Source organism: Scardinius erythrophthalmus (assembly GCF_964197995.2).
Source record: "Scardinius erythrophthalmus genome assembly, chromosome: 7".
Taxonomy (NCBI): domain Eukaryota; kingdom Metazoa; phylum Chordata; class Actinopteri; order Cypriniformes; family Leuciscidae; genus Scardinius; species Scardinius erythrophthalmus.
The window spans coordinates 29,855,191-29,872,822 of NC_138227.1; positions in this window are offsets into that span (position 1 = coordinate 29,855,191).

Here is a 17,632-nt window from a genome sequence, read left to right on the forward strand (position 1 = left end):
TTTATCGTGATTAAAGCTGTAATCCAAAATCTAGTGATCTGCCCACTATTTTGCCACTCTATTTTAAGGCATCACATGACACACACACAAAAAAAGATACCTGTTTTTTGTCCAGATTCTAAACCAGCATGTATCCATTGAGAAGAAAATTTCTGCATTGCTACAACAAATCCTGTGGAAACAAATGAGCCAAAATAGTGGTGTCATGAGAAAGGTATCATGAATAGATTTTCTTTTCACTGTTCATTCAATGCAGAAAATAATGATTATAAAAGTATTATTACACAATATTATAATATGAAATAGAACACTTAAATACAACATATTATGCAATATCTGTATTATCCGCATTGTTAGCTTAGCAACTTGCTACCATTAAACTCTATTGGGATCTAATTAGATCACTCAAAACAAACTCTAAAGAAAACCAGACTCATACTCTACTTCAAAAAGGAATTGACAAAAATCATCTGATAAAGCTTGATCTGTGAACTGCAGGAAAGTCCTCAAAGCATCATCTATTAACCCCTCAAAAACGAATTTGTTTTGCAATAGGCCTTTCAGGTTATGGTAATAATATGTCGAAAACCTTTATATAAAAGTAAATGTATATAAAGAAAATGACTAATTGATCACAATTGCACAATGAATAAAGCTGAATGGCAGGCATGCTTGTTGTATAGATAGCTATAATTGTGTGTGGCAAAACACTGGCCCACCCAGAAACGTGAATGGGATCAAAAACCAGCAAATGTGCCAAAATCCTCTTACAAATCATTGAGTGGTTTGACGTTCTCCGCTCGATCTATCATTCTCGGTGACACAGTCTGCCCTGCATCAGTCTGACCTTTTGAAAAACCAGCTGTTCCTTTTTTGCAGAATGTGACCAGAGGGGCGGTTTTGCCAGACACCAATTGATTAGACGAGCATTAATCAAACAGAAGGATTATCCCCTTCCATTTCTATAGTAAACCAATTATAGCTCTCATCGCAGAGGAAGGTTAACTGGCCGGATGGGCAATCCGTTTAAACAGCTGACGCTTGAGAAGTGGGAGAAGGTGAGCAAAGGCAATGTGTGAGATGGACTTGTGGGGAAGACAAGCACGAAAGGACACAATTGACCATTAAAGTTAATTGAGAAAATGGCTTTAAAAGGGGCATAAGATTCAAGGATGCATGGCAACCACCACACTCGCCCTGAAATGGTCCTGGTGTTGTTGTGTTGGACTGGGGGAGGCCAGATTGAAGCTTCGCTCTCTCTTTAATGAATTTCATGGGTTTAATGATGATAGCCACTTCTTAAAAATTAATGATCCTTTGCATTTTCAGCACAGCTAAACTGACCTTGTTTAGGGCAACATTGAGCAATCACACTAGACTCTATAAAATTGTATCTGGTTCAATAACATATAAATCCTTAATCTGGGGGGAGAGGTCCATTGCAGCCAAATGGTCTTTTTATTAATATCAATACATGGTTATTTCCTAGTCGTTGCAGTCACATCCGGGTAATGAATGGAGTAATGAATGGTATTTAATGTGGAAGTGTCATGCAGTCTCCATAGCTGAGTGCTGCATTGCCATTGAGATGCATTGTTATTTTTAAAGTCTTTATTATTCAACCAGCGTTTGGATATCATCAAAATACACCTACTGTACTTTCTTCAGGTAGGCATTAGTGGCAATTCTGGCTCATTTGCTGCCCAAGATGAAATAAGACATTACAAAAAAATGGACAAAACTTAGCAATTCTTAATGTATTTAAGCACCTGAGCTCAAAAACCATCCCAAAATGTGATGTTTCTGACGAAACTAAAGTTGTCAGTTATAAACATGCATTTTCACTGTAAAAAAGCAGCTCAGATATTTGCATAATAAGTTTTGATGTCCTATTGGGAAAAAGGTAATACGAGTTTCAAGTGAATAAACAATGACAGAATATTCTTTTTTTAAAGGCAAATGATCTGTTTTTTGATAAAATAACAATAATGAAAAGACAATTATTTTGGGGGAGTTGCATTTAAAATCTGATGCTTCTGACTACCAGGCACTAAATTAGACATTACATTTTATGGTGTCTGTTATTCAAGTTCACGTTGTCTTTGGAGAGCATACTGTTGCTTTGGGGTATCTTTGATGTGGAAATTTACTTAATGCTTTGAATGAGAAAGGGAATATACTTTGTGAAACTCACTAGTTAGCGTCTCTCCACAACATATCTCTTGCATGATTGATCATATTCCACTGCAGAGTTTATCATCTATTCATATGGGCCAAAACAACATGAATTAATAACATAAATGTTCAACTTCCCCCGCATAATACACTATATAACTAAAAATATGGACAGGTCCTTCTAATAATCCAGTGAAGACAAATCTTAACACTATACAACACAATCTCATGAAAGTGCGTATCTATAGCACGAGTGATAATTCTCGTATAATTTATACGCCAAAACGAGTTTTAGCGTTCAAATGATACGCACTGCAAACCCCTTGGGTAGGATTAGGGGTGAGGAGGACTTTTTTTACGCGAAAACTGCGTACCATATTTACGCTAAAACTCGTTTTGGCGTATAAATGATACGAGATATTATCATTCGTGCAATAGAAACGCACTTTCATTAGATCGTGCTCCACTATACCATTCAATCAGTGCATCCTTTTCTATACCTATGCACAAAGGGAGGTCTTTAAATTAATTATTTACTGAGTCTGGTGTAGAAGCACTGTACAAAACTCAGTCCTGAAAATGCATTGCTAAGTCAAGGCTGGTGATCCTCTGGTGTCTGAATGGGAGCAACATCGTGTTCCAACATCTAGTGAAAAGCGTTCCTAGAAGAGAGGAAGCTGTTAGAGAGCTGCACATGGTTTTGCGATTAAGTGTCCAACAAGCAAGTATAGGTGTGGTGTTTGGCTTTATTGCAGTTCCTTAATTTGAATGCAGTTTGAATCAAGGCAGCAAACAGGATGAAGAACTGCCATTTGAATTTAAATGTAATGGAGTAGAATTTAAATGAACTGAAATTCAAAGAAATTCCTAAGGGAGGGACAGACAGACAGACAGACAGACAGACAGACAGACAGACAGACAGACAGAGAGACAGACAGACAGACAGACAGACAGACAGACAGACAGACAGACAGACAGACAGACAGACAGACAGACAGACAGACAGATAGATAGATAGATAGATAGATAGATAGATAGATAGATAGATAGATAGATAGATAGATAGAGTTAAATATACAGACAGACAGACAGACAGACAGACAGACAGACAGACAGACAGACAGACAGACAGACAGACAGATAGATAGATAGATAGATAGATAGATAGATAGATAGATAGATAGATAGATAGATAGATAGATAGATAGATAGATAGATAGATAGATAGATAGATAGATAGATAGATAGAGTTAAATATACAGACAGACAGACAGTCAGACAGACAGACAGACAGACAGACAGACAGACAGACAGACAGACAGACAGATAGATAGATAGATAGATAGATAGATAGATAGATAGATAGATAGATAGATAGATAGATAGATAGATAGATAGATAGATAGATAGATAGATAGATAGAGTTAAATATACAGACAGACAGACAGACAGACAGACAGACAGACAGACAGACAGACAGACAGACAGATAGACAGATAGATAGATAGATAGATAGATAGATAGATAGATAGATAGATAGATAGATAGATAGATAGATAGATAGAGTTAAATATACAGACAGACAGACAGACAGACAGACAGATAGATAGACAGACAGACAGACAGACAGACAGACAGACAGATAGATAGATAGATAGATAGATAGATAGATAGATAGATAGATAGATAGATAGATAGATAGATAGATAGATAGATAGATAGATAGATAGATAGAGTTAAATATGCAGGCAGTCAGACAGACAGACAGACAGACAGACAGACAGACAGACAGACAGACAGACAGACAGACAGATAGATAGATAGATAGATAGATAGATAGATAGATAGATAGATAGATAGATAGAGTTAAATATACAGACAGACAGACAGACAGACAGACAGACAGACAGATAGACAGATAGATAGATAGATAGATAGATAGATAGATAGATAGATAGATAGATAGATAGATAGATAGATAGATAGATAGATAGATAGATAGATAGATAGATAGATAGAGTTAAATATACAGACAGACAGACAGACAGACAGACAGACAGACAGACAGACAGACAGACAGACAGACAGACAGACAGACAGACAGACAGACAGACAGATAGATAGATAGATAGATAGATAGATAGATAGATAGATAGATAGATAGATAGATAGATAGATAGATAGATAGAGTTAAATATACAGACAGACAGACAGTCAGACAGACAGACAGACAGACAGACAGACAGACAGACAGACAGACAGACAGATAGATAGATAGATAGATAGATAGATAGATAGATAGATAGATAGATAGATAGATAGATAGATAGATAGATAGATAGATAGATAGATAGATAGATAGAGTTAAATATACAGACAGACAGACAGACAGACAGACAGACAGACAGACAGACAGACAGACAGATAGACAGATAGATAGATAGATAGATAGATAGATAGATAGATAGATAGATAGATAGATAGATAGATAGATAGATAGAGTTAAATATACAGACAGACAGACAGACAGACAGACAGATAGATAGACAGACAGACAGACAGACAGACAGACAGACAGATAGATAGATAGATAGATAGATAGATAGATAGATAGATAGATAGATAGATAGATAGATAGATAGATAGATAGATAGATAGATAGATAGATAGATAGATAGATAGATAGATAGATAGAGTTAAATATGCAGGCAGTCAGACAGACAGACAGACAGACAGACAGACAGACAGACAGACAGACAGACAGACAGACAGATAGATAGATAGATAGATAGATAGATAGATAGATAGATAGATAGATAGATAGATAGATAGAGTTAAATATACAGACAGACAGACAGACAGACAGACAGACAGACAGATAGACAGATAGATAGATAGATAGATAGATAGATAGATAGATAGATAGATAGATAGATAGATAGATAGATAGATAGATAGATAGATAGATAGATAGATAGATAGATAGATAGATAGATAGATAGATAGATTATCTTATCTTTTTAAAACAGGATTGGTCAGTAGATAAAGAGCCAGGCAATTTTCTCGCTTTGCTCAGATGGACATCTAAAAATAACTGTGAAACTTCATATATTGTTATTCACACATCTAGAACACCACTGCTTTTAAATGCTCCAGTGGTCCGAGGCACTGCAGATGAGGCAGTAGGAACAAGCCGAATTTGAAAAGGTCACCAAGCCGATTATTAATGGCATGTCAAATACCACAGATCTGTATTAGCATTTTAACAATGTTGTCCCTGATATCTAAACGTCTGGTAGCTAAATATGATCTCAGGCCCGATATAAAGATAAGCACACATCGACATTTGGTCCCTCAAAAGCTGTGCTCAAACATGCCACATCCAAAACATATGAGAAAATCCTCTGATGCTTCGGTTAAGGGGTGGTCCTGGGGTTTGATTGACAAGGTTGTCCCCCAAATGTTGACCTTTGGAACCGGGCACAGGTGGATCTACTAACGCTTCCCCACTCCAGTCAAAATCACTGTTTGACGTTTTTATAGGTCTGTAATGCTGTGCGTTATTGCAGAAGGGCCAAAATCTTGCCCAGATTAGATGAGATTCAAATGACACTGTATGTGCAGGCAATATTACAACGCTTCGCCTGGACACTCCCTTTTAGATTACTTTATGTTCGAAATAATTAATGACGGACCGATGAATTATTGAAAATTATTGCACACTTCAAGCAGTGCACATCTTGGACTGGCAAAGTCAGCTCCTATTGTGTCATTACACCGTCTGCCCATCATGTCAATCAGCGTGTGTATGGTTTTCTATCAAAATTTAGCATGACACATTGTTTCTCGCAATTCATGTGTAAATAAATACATTTAGAACGGCTCTGTGAGGCATTAAAAAGTCACAGTATATTTGCTGGTTTGATTCAGCTTCAATAAGGATAACAACTAGTCAAGGTATATCAGTTTAACCATAATATAATCAAATAATTTAACCATGATGCTATGCAGGAGCTTTGCAGGATTGTCCCGTAATCCTGAGGTGTTTACGCTAATTACTAGTCAATTGCTGCTCAGATCCATTTCCGATTCAATGCATTTCTACAAAGACGCCATCTTTGGGTCCTTGCACCTCACATACAGTGATAAATAAATGAATAAATAAGTGAATTAGCATATACAAGACTTGTTTTTTATTAAACTATTGGAATACTACACAATCACAGTCATGAAGCTATTAACAGCCTCATTCAATTATTACAACCGCCTATAAATTCAAAGAAACATGACATCATGATGAGATTCAAATGGCTTTTACATTGTTAAGCAAAGACATGATTCGTTTACTCAACATGGACTTTGTCCCTAGAGGCTGGAGGGCTTGAGGATTTGAACTGAAAGAAAGTCATGAAATATTCATCGCATTAATAGCTTTACATACGTGATTTTAATTACTAGTAAGCTGTACGCTGCAAGTTAGGTAACGGAAACCTTCATCTAGACATTCAAGACATACCAGGACTGATGGGAACAGCTGAGAAAATGGTTATGCAGTGCGTTAGACTCAAATCTCAATAAAAATTGAGATCTTTAAAAGCCAGATGTAAAAAAAAAGTATTGTTTTTTTAACCATTTGCTGTAACATTGGATTCCACTGACCTTTTTTGTCAGCAGTTGATGTTGAAGTGAGCGCACCATCATTAAACCGAATGGCTTTTTAAGATACGAATGCACACAACGGACTGTGCATATTAATAAGTGTTGAAGGTCACCATCTGGAGATGGACAGAGACAATCTGATAGGCCTACTAGTTATTCTAAGACGCCTCTTTGAGCATAAAGTGTTTAAGTACACTCTTGGTTGGTTTGACTGAAACATAAATGTGCTTAACTATTCTTCCAGCCCATGACTGCTGGTGTTCCTGAACCTCCTCGCGGTCTCCTAGATCCAGATGGTCACTTCATTAGTTTATGCTGTGACGCTACACTGGCGGAGTAAACAGCCGTGACAGACCTGCGGCTAATTGATATGAATGAATGTGGGGTTTCTCGCTGGTGCAGGAGTCTCAGGAGCAAAAACAGTGAAATAATTGTTGGAAGGAATGCAAATGTAGCCTTCCACCAGTGCTGGCTTGATAATTCCTGCAAGATGTATCGGTTTCGCTGACTATTTTTTTTTTTTTAACTTGCGACTTAAAGAGGAAAATGTGACTGGAAAGATGACAGCTTGTGGGACAGACCTCAAATTTGCGAGTGGTCTTCTCAGAAAAAACACATTTAAAATGATCTCAGTTGCTACCAATTATTTTCAGGAAAAACGTTGGAACCTTTTTTGGACACACAGTGGATGCTAGGAAAGTAAGACTGAGAGCTAATTGGAGCAAAGACAGACACTTTGAAGCTGACTTGTGCTTAAGTTTTGCTTTCACATGTCAGTGAGATTTGCTTGTGATTGGTATTCCGACAGAAATCGTGGCACAAAAACTCTAATACTCTCAATTGTCCTTTCTGAAAAGTAATTGATACAAAGAGAGAGTGAAGTCCTCTGAGGCATGAGCTCATGCATTCTGAGTGTGAGATCTTGATTTGACCAAATTGAAAGACGAATATCTCAGACTCTATTGTTAAGATGAACATGAGCAGCTGAATTCAACCGTAACACCTTTTCTAAAGTTCCTATAGGCTAAAAAAGCATCTAAATATATTATGTGAATATATTATCTTATACCTTAAGAATCTTAAATATAAGATATATCTTATCTTATAAGAATAACACAAATAAAGTATCTTTATGAAACATTACTACTGACTTGTTGACAAAATGACAAAAACCTTTTTTAATAAATGTACTTTTGTAAGGATTCACGGCTGTGTCCTGGCTTTTTGTCAACCTCAAATATTTAAAAGAATTCTGCAATTTCAAAGCGACTAAAAGTCCTATTTGCAACACCAGAAAAATATAGCTTATTTAATTTATGGTTATGTTGTCAACACCATCATGTCAACCCATTTAGATTTTTTTTTTTTTTCGTTTTAATTGACAGAGCTGATAGTCAGAAAGAAAACTTCCCCTATTCCCAATTCAAAGTTGAATGCTATACTTGTCAATATATATAATACATTTTTGACATGGCAGTACACATTATTTTTGTATCTGACAGTGTTGACACACAATGCGAGAGGAATAACACATTTTGTGTGTGTGTGTGTGTGTGTGTGTGTGTGTGGGGGGGGGTTGCACAAAAACATGACCGTGTTTAACAATTTAATAAATATAGCCTATATATTATTATAAATATGATATAATCATATATTATATTGGTATAAATATTATTTATTAGACAAATATGTAAATAGAAATGTAATTTAATTCTGTAACCTGCCGTGTCTGATTATAATCTGCTCATTTTTTACTTACACTATACACATGCAATCCTTATTATACTAAATGCTCATTCACAAGCTCTAAATTCTCCCTGACTAATTAATTACTGAATATATAACAGAAATGAATAGAAATAAAGGAGGATTTGGGGTGGTGGAGAGGTAGCGGATATTTATATGCTGCAGTTTATATTGCATTGTGATTGACAGGATTAGAAGAACATGCTCCTCCATTCAGAACTCCATTTAATTAATTCAAAGGTAATAATTCCATATTATACATTTACATTTAAATTAAACTCAAATCGTTATGCTGGTAATGACAGATTTGTAATTTGTAATGACAGAAATAAATTGAATTAAATTAGAAGAAAAAATATATATATACCATTAATGAATAAAATGTAATCATTTATTTTTGCATAAATTCTCAGAAATTAATTTAGGAATTCATCAGAGATGATTGCACTGCATGTTGTCCCTTTGCCTCCATTATTAGTCTAGACAAAGAAATCTTTATAAGCACCTTCAGCCAATTAAAAGTGATTTTGGCAACGTCCCATTGCTTCTCAGACAAAAGCCTGGCAGAAAGATAAGGAATCAATGTTTTTCCTCTGGTCATTGGTAACAGCTGTCCCGCTGTCCCACAGCACTGAAGAGATCCTGAGACGAAGCCAAAGACACCGGATTCATCCAAAGAGGACCAACCCCCACAGTGCAAAGCTCATACAAACCCCATCATCTACATGAATCCTATTATCGCAGACTCTTGCTATAGACCGGCGCACACATGCAGAGGTGGTTATTCCAATATATATTTACAGCTCTGTGTCTCATCGGCTAAAATTTGAATTTCAAATCTCCCCTCATGAATCAATGTTTACATTACCTCTGGAAGCCTACCTGACTCACATTACGTGAGTACTATGAATAGTGAGTACCACGTTTGTTGCTTGTTGCCATGAAACAAAGCTGACACTGGCCCAATAATGTAACTACTACAACAAAGAGCAGTTTTGGTTGATCCAAACATCACACAATTAAAATAAATCACAAAAGCCAACTTGAGAATCATAACACAGGGACGAAAAACTAAAAGCTCATTCAGAAATGATAAATTAGTAGAAGCCAAATGCAATTAAACGTCTGTTCGAGCATATCGTGCACGCCTGTAGCTTGGTTTCATTACGGTGCAATACACCTATTCCTCTGGGCTCGACGAGAAGCCCACATGAATAAACATGAGAGTATGTTTTTTGCCAAACGCTAAAGGCCATGATGGCGCCTCCTCTTCTCTGACAGACCACCTACCTCTCATTAACCCAACCCAGAATGGGCTGCAACCTTCCAGTCTTTTCCTCATGTCCACTTTACTCTGTCAAGCCCATTATAGTCTGCGAGATGTTGAAAGTCTCTCTGCAAACACAAAAGAAGATTTAAGAGAGGCCACCAATGTCTAGAACAGTCATGCAAGTGCAATTCAAATAAAACTGATCTGATTAAAGACGCAATACAAACAGAATAAATGAATCTGATATGCATTACAGTGATTTTAACATGTGTGAGGGGTGTTTTTAGGTTTTAGGGCCCAAAACACCTAAACATTTGAGAAAATCAGAGCAAAGCACTGTCCTTTATTGAATTTCTAAAATGGTGGCAACAGCAATTTGATTTAAAAAAAAAAATCAATAAATGTATTTATTTAGCCTATTTTTAGACATTTGAATTATTTTTTATTAACATTAGACAGAAAAAAAATATTTTGCCAAGAAATAAACTTAGATATAGTCAGTTTAACTGTTGGTTGTTTATGATTGCCAAGCAATGTAGCTACTTTGTGCATTAATATAGAATTCAACTGTGAAGTCACATTGTTTCACAATGGCTTACATTTTAGACCCAGAACAATCTGTTTTCTAATGCACAATCAGTTTGGGAACGATCTTTCTTTTCACAGCATTAAGCCAATAGCGACTAGCATTATAGTGATAGACACGCATGCCGATAGAGCGCTGTCTGTGTGTTTTAAACACCATGATTACAGGAAACAACCATTCATTGTCTATTCTTTTGTCTGTCTATGTGTTCAGGCTCACAGTCTCCTGCATTAATGTAACTAGAACACGTATTACAGTCTCCGATGAGCATCAAGCTGTCTCGGAAAATTCAGTGGGTTGTAAGTAAGCAATGCAATTTACCTGAAATATCAATACATAGCCTACACTCGCACTACGCTCTTTCTCTCCCTCTCTCACATACACAGAGGCACATACAAGGCAGAAACCCTTATCGATTAGAAGACATCTGCAACGGGAATGTGCTAAACCGAGAAAAGCCGGAGAGAAGCTGGAAAGAAACAAATTTATTCAGAAGAGAGACAAATGCTGCAGAGAAAAAGGATGAATATGGACTGCATCTTTCTAATGAAGAGAAAAGTGGTATAATTGGCTTGGACAATATGTGACAAATGGAGACTAGCTAATACATCATTAACACTGGTTTTATGACAGTTAAGCTCACTAAATTATGTTTTACTTTTGAGTGTTTTTGTAATTTATGTCAAGTCACCTTTATTTATATAGCGCTTTGTACAATACAGATTGTTTCAAAGCAGCTTTACAGTGATAAAATAATACAAAAAAATAATAATTGTTTCCAGAATAAAATAGTGTCACAGTCCAGCTCAAGTAAGTTCAGTGATGGTTCATTTTTGTTGTAAAAATGTTATTAATTTAGTTCATATATATATATATATATAGCCGCTCTGGAGAAAACAGTGATGTCATCGCCCAGCTCAGTTCAGTTTTCATATAATGGTGTCAATGCAGGAAGATCAATAATATTGTTGAATATTAAGGTGATTCTTCAGATAGATTCTCATTACTGTAATACAGCACATTTCATTGTATGTCAGCATTTATAAATCTAAGACAGAACAACTAATACAATCATAAAGTTTAAAAAACTTACTTTTTCAATAAATTATATTATATATAATGTATAATATTGACTTATATATTAAGGACTATATTAGGGGGAAGCACAGGCGAAGCACTGCTACTTGGGCGTGATATCTCTGCGCCCAGTGCTTCGCCTGTGCTTCCCCTAATATAGTCCCAAGTCAATATCTGCATAAGAAATCCCCTAGTGTTAACCTGCATCGCTATTTGTACTTGTTGTGAATACGCAGGCCACAAGAAGTAATTGGGTGGGTTTTTTTTTTTTTTTTTATATCACTTTTACTCAGGACATGCTAGCTGGCAACAAAGGATTCCATTCATTATGCTAAGCTATAAGCTAGCGCCAACACTGCCAAACTAAAACAATGCATGCACTGAGACAAAAATGCATTTGCCCACCTATCTAACTGTAGGAAAGAAGGTGAATAAGCCCTATTTCAAAAAACGGTGGAGTGTTCCTTTAATAACAAGCGCATGTATTTCTAAAACAAAAAGAAAAGTGAAAGTGAAAAAGAGAAGGATAGAGAGAGAAAGCAGAGGGTGCTGATTATGCTGTCCAAGCTAATTATGGACCAGAATCCAAATCCTGACGGCCACAAAAGCTAAATCACTCACAGCAGAAGTGTGGGAAGGTTTTTGGCCAATACAAATCCATTCATTATGAATCAAAATGCACAAAATGACCTTCTCTTTTTCTGTATGATTATCCTTATTATTATTATTCACGGGTTTGATGCATAATTGCCATTCTTATTTTAGTGGTCTGTATTACATCATGCATGAGATAAATTGCATGTAACTTTGCATAAAAAAGAAATGCTCATAAAAACTGTGTTCTCATTTAAAGTATGGCATTCAACTGTTCAACTGAACTGCCTCATTGCACATTATCCATTCAGTACCTGTGACCAGACCCTCACCATGCTATTGTCAAACCATATGGTTCTGTTCAAAACAACATGGACACATGATTATCAGAGAATAACAAGTATAATATATAAGTATGTACCAAGAAATGTACAACAATGCAAGTTGAAATTGGATACAATCCCAAATAATGCACCTCATGTAAACAATTTGAGAGTCAAACCACTAGAGGGAGCCAAAAAGCCAATTTGCTTTCAACGGCACATCTTAAGTAACTCCCTGCAACCTTTCTTGTGGTGACAGAAATCAGATGTATAAAATGATGGACCTGCGACATGTTCTTCTGTGCTGTGGTCTGTCAAGTCCTGAAGTGTGCTGACATCCTTTCACAGCCTGTTCTGTGAAAGCCATTATGTCTTCCCTAGTGAATTTAATTGTTTAAAAGTGTTCTCAATCAGATCAATTTGAATGACACCAACCTTAAGAATAAAAATAGGATTGAAAAGCCATTATGCAAAACCATAGAGCAAAACCATGCAATTTTTACTGTCTGTTCTTACGACCTTGCCTTTGCATACAAGAAATTCATAAGTGAAGATGAGTTATAAAGTAGATTAGAAAGGACTTTTTATATAGAGTAACAAGAGGATAAGCAACTTGACTGAGGGGTTTTAAACCCAGAACTTTAACATTTATGCAACATTACACCTATTTCTTCTAGACTCACTTCAATTTGAGACTCACTCAAATTTTACTATCAGTGGGAATCTGTGTAAACAGGAATTCCTTGTGAGGGCGAAAGATTTCTCAATGGGTTCGAGTTGGCAACAACCTTTAGGCCTACTGTGAGCTGTGCTGTTCATACATGTCTACAATGACACATTTTGGCCTGGAAAATTTTGCTAATCATGACCACACCTTCGCACAGAGTGTAAAGTCTGTGTGAACCGGAAGTTGCAAACGAATTTTCTCCAGTGTTGTGACTTATTTCCCAGTGAAAAGGAATATTGAACAGAGGGCAGGGTTTTACTCCAGCGCTCCTCCTCATCATCTCTCGCTCATAATGGTTTGAGAGGAGTGGTTAAGCGTTTCCCAACCCAAGCCGTCAAACCTACGTCATCAGAGAAGGAACGCCATTCCAGACCGGAAGTAACTTTTCAGTCTTTGATTAAAGATTACGACGGCAAACATTATTTTCCTGTGTATTAACTTGCACTGATTAATTTTTCACCACAAGACTAGTAATATGCGCTAATAAACTAAATAGGGTCATTTTTGATTTCAGTTGCACTTTAAATGAAAAGATGCTCACCTAGACCAGCCAGTAAATGGTGTGGCACTACAATCAATGGCCATAAACCAAGACAACTCCATCCAAAGCATGCCCTGCAGTGAATTTAAAGCTCCTTGTAGACTTGAGTTACCTCATACCTGAAAGGGGAATTGGACAAATTCAAGACTCAGATCAAATATGAAAAATCTTAAATTCAAGACTTAAAATGAAATCAACTGGAGACGTGGCTGGATGTTTTTTTTATATCTAAAAAGGCTATAGCAATCAACTTTACATCTTCCATCACTCACCTTCAAGTGTCACCATGAAACTTTCAACGATGCACCGCATTGGTCCAAGAATAGCCACTCAAAGCTGTAGTTATGGTGAAGCCAAAGCAGACCATGATCATCCCTGCAAGTGTCAGATTTACCTGGAAGAAGTGCTTGTATTGGCCCTTGACCACAGGAGTCAAACTCTTCTGTGCTTTTCTGCATCGCAGTGGTGTTTTTTATACCTTCAGTAAATCATCTTAGAGATAAATGGCGAAAGAGAGAAAATGGGATCAGGATGGATGCACGTAAATTGATGGATGGAGAGCTTATCTAATGGAGCTTCATTAAAAGGAGCAAAGCCTGCCAAACAATTGCTTGTTGAGTCCAACAAGAGATCTGAGGGATTATCATGTTGCGTGATAAAACTGTGGGAATGATGTACATTAGTGGTTATGTTACACATACTGCACAATAATAGTATGTAATTACAAGCAACTACACAAAACAATTGCACATTAAGCACATTATGTAGTTAATTATCACTACTGAGTACGTATGGCAATAAGAGCATTACTGAGTACTTGTGTCGTAACATTAAAGGAGAACTCCGGTCAATTTTAACATTGAGCTCATTTTTTTGTACATTTGGAGTGCGGTCAATACAGAGAACAACGACAAAAATCGGTGTTGCCTACACCGAGTTATTCTATTTTTAAAATTTGCACCCTGTTGACTTCAATGGGGCAAGTACTAAACCTGCTTTTAGGCTCTTAACATCCTTGATGTGTCATTACAAGTGCACAGAAAATGTGAGTGATTCCTTCTGAGTGAACACGAGTGAATCTGTGTTTACATCCTGTTTTTCGGTTGAAGTCCAAAGTAGTCGATTGCCGAGTTCACGCGCATAGGTTTATCACGCGCGTGAACTCGGCAATCGACTACTTTGGACTTCAACCGAAAAGCAGGATGTAAACAGGTATTTGCGCTGGCTTAAATAACATCATTTTTATACATATCTTTCACATCTACTGCAGTCAGATTCACTCGTGTTCACTCAGAAGGAATCACTCACATTTTCTGTGCACTTGTAATGACACATCAAGGATGTTAAGAGGCTAAAAGCAGGTTTAATACTTGCCCTGTTGAAGTCAACAGGGTGCACATTTTAAAAATAGAATAACTCGGTGTAGGCAACACCGATTTTTGTCGTTGTTCTCTGTATTGACAGCACTCCAAATGTACAAAAAAATGAGCTCAATGTTAAAATTGACCGGAGTTCTCCTTTAACATTGCATTGAAAAGAAAAAAAAAGTAGATTGCTTTATTTAAATTAAAGCCTTATTTTTTGCCAGCAAGTAGATCTGATCTGTTTTGGTGAAAAATATATATTCAAATTATTATCTATTTTATTTGATCTATTATCTATTTAACAGTATAAGAAAGAAGGAAGTAGAAAAACCCATCAAATGTTGACTTTATCCTATCCTAATTACTGACAGAATTTTCATTTTTGGGTGAACTAACCCTTTAACATCCTTGATGTGTCATTACAAGTGCACAGAAAATGTGAGTGATTCCTTCTGAGTTAACACGAGTGAATCTGACTGCAGTAGATGTGAAAGATATGTATAAAAATTATGTTATTTAAGCCAGCGCAAATACCTGTGTTTACATCCTGTTTTTCGGTTGAAGTCCAAAGTAGTCGATTGCCGAGTTTACGCGCATAGGTTTAGTTACCTATAATCACGCGCGTGAACTCGGCAATCGACTACTTTGGACTTCACCCGAAAACGGGGTGTTTCTCAATATGCGTTCTTCAGCGATCTTGCGTCCTTGTGTTCTCGTTTTACGTCATCATAACCGTCGAAGTTCAGACCCAATTCTCAAGAACGCAAGTACAGAGGACGCATGAAAGAAACCGGATGTGTTCTTGATACCGAGGATGCATCGAATGCAGACTTGAGCTAGTACTCGCCTGGTGTCCCAGAAGTCATTGCGGCCGGTTCCGAGTTCGTTCTTCCAAGGAAGCTTGGCAAGACCGGTCTCCACGAGAACACAAATCCGTTCTCTGCGTTCTTGGAATTGAGAAACAGCCAGGATGTAAACACAGGTATGTGCGCTGGCTTAAATAACATCATTTTTATACATATCTTTCACATCTACTGCAGTCAGATTCACTCGTGTTCACTCAGAAGGAATCACTCACATTTTCTGTGCACTTGTAATGACACATCAAGGATGTTAAGAGGCTAAAAGCAGGTTTAGTACTTGCCCCATTGAAGTCAACAGGGTGCAAATTTTAAAAATAGAATAACTCGGTGTAGGCGATTTTTGTCGTTGTTCTCTGTATTGACAGCACTCCAAATGTACAAAAAAAAATGAGCTCAATGTTAAAATTGACCGGAGTTCTCCTTTAAATTAATAGTGTCAGTTTTGCTGACTTAGTCAATCTGCATGTCTGGTCATTATGGAAAAATAACAGCACTTAATGCAGCTAAAATGTGTCCAAGCACAATCATTACAATCTCCATAATTTGTTTTCCCAACACATAACACGCACATAAGCAGACCGTAAATTCATTTCATTATGCCATAACACTATTACTTGTGGATGTAGATGCATTTCACTAACATCAGCACATATCAATATAATGGCAATGCAGCTAGTCGTAGTTGAGTGGGCCTCAGAAAGCTGAATAAATGCTTGAATTAATATGTACAAATAATCCAGGGCTGGAAGTGACACACACTTTTGTAGCCAAATCTGATTGTTTTCGGGATTTTGCACTTAGATGAGTTCACACCTCTCAAGTCTGTCTGTAACCTAAATTAATTACAGAAATTTTGTCAATTTGGCTCTTAGTGGATGGAGGAGACTTGAATATTCAGCATCAAGTCTGACTAATCTAAACAAACTATGTCACTTTTTTTTGTTCAAAATACGCTAAATTTAAATGAGTCAATACATCATAAATCCTTCTTCCAAAACATGTTTTTGTCTTACCCTTATTCACTATGGTAAGCCTATTAGAGGTATTTATATTTAGACCAGTCGGGATGGTTTTCGTGGGAAATTGCGTACATACGTCACTCGCCCGTGCTATTTTTACGGTGTTTGGCTCGAGGTCATGGTGCTAGGTTGATTTTACTCCGAACCATCCCTTTAATGGGTAAAGCTATAACGTGTTCAGCTAGTCAGCTTGAGATCCTTTTCATCTAAACTGGTTATATCTCTTAAGCCTAGTAGTGAATGTTTTATGAGCATAAAGATAACCATATTAGTCTGCACAGTCACACAGAGCCGAAGCTAGGGCTGTCACTTTTGTGAAAAAACCTGTTCGATTTTTGAGACATAAGTGTTAATTGAATAGATTGTAAAAATCGATTTTCCATGTCTAAAGATGTTTCCATTTTAAACGGCAAATATAGGCAAATCCACAGACAACTAACAGGCATTAGGACGAACGTAAAGAGGTCGCGCCACGCTTGAGACCCGCACAAGTCAGCAATATTTCTGATGATTTATTGGCGTGATGTTTTGTGCACAATGACAAACAGGAGTGCAACATTCTCAAAAAACAATAAGCAGAGTGGACTGCCATAGCATACATGAAAGACATTACTGCAGGCTTCAACATGGCTGTGTTTACGATTAGAAATGTCAAACAAATTTCGCCTACATAGGCGATTGTAGACCG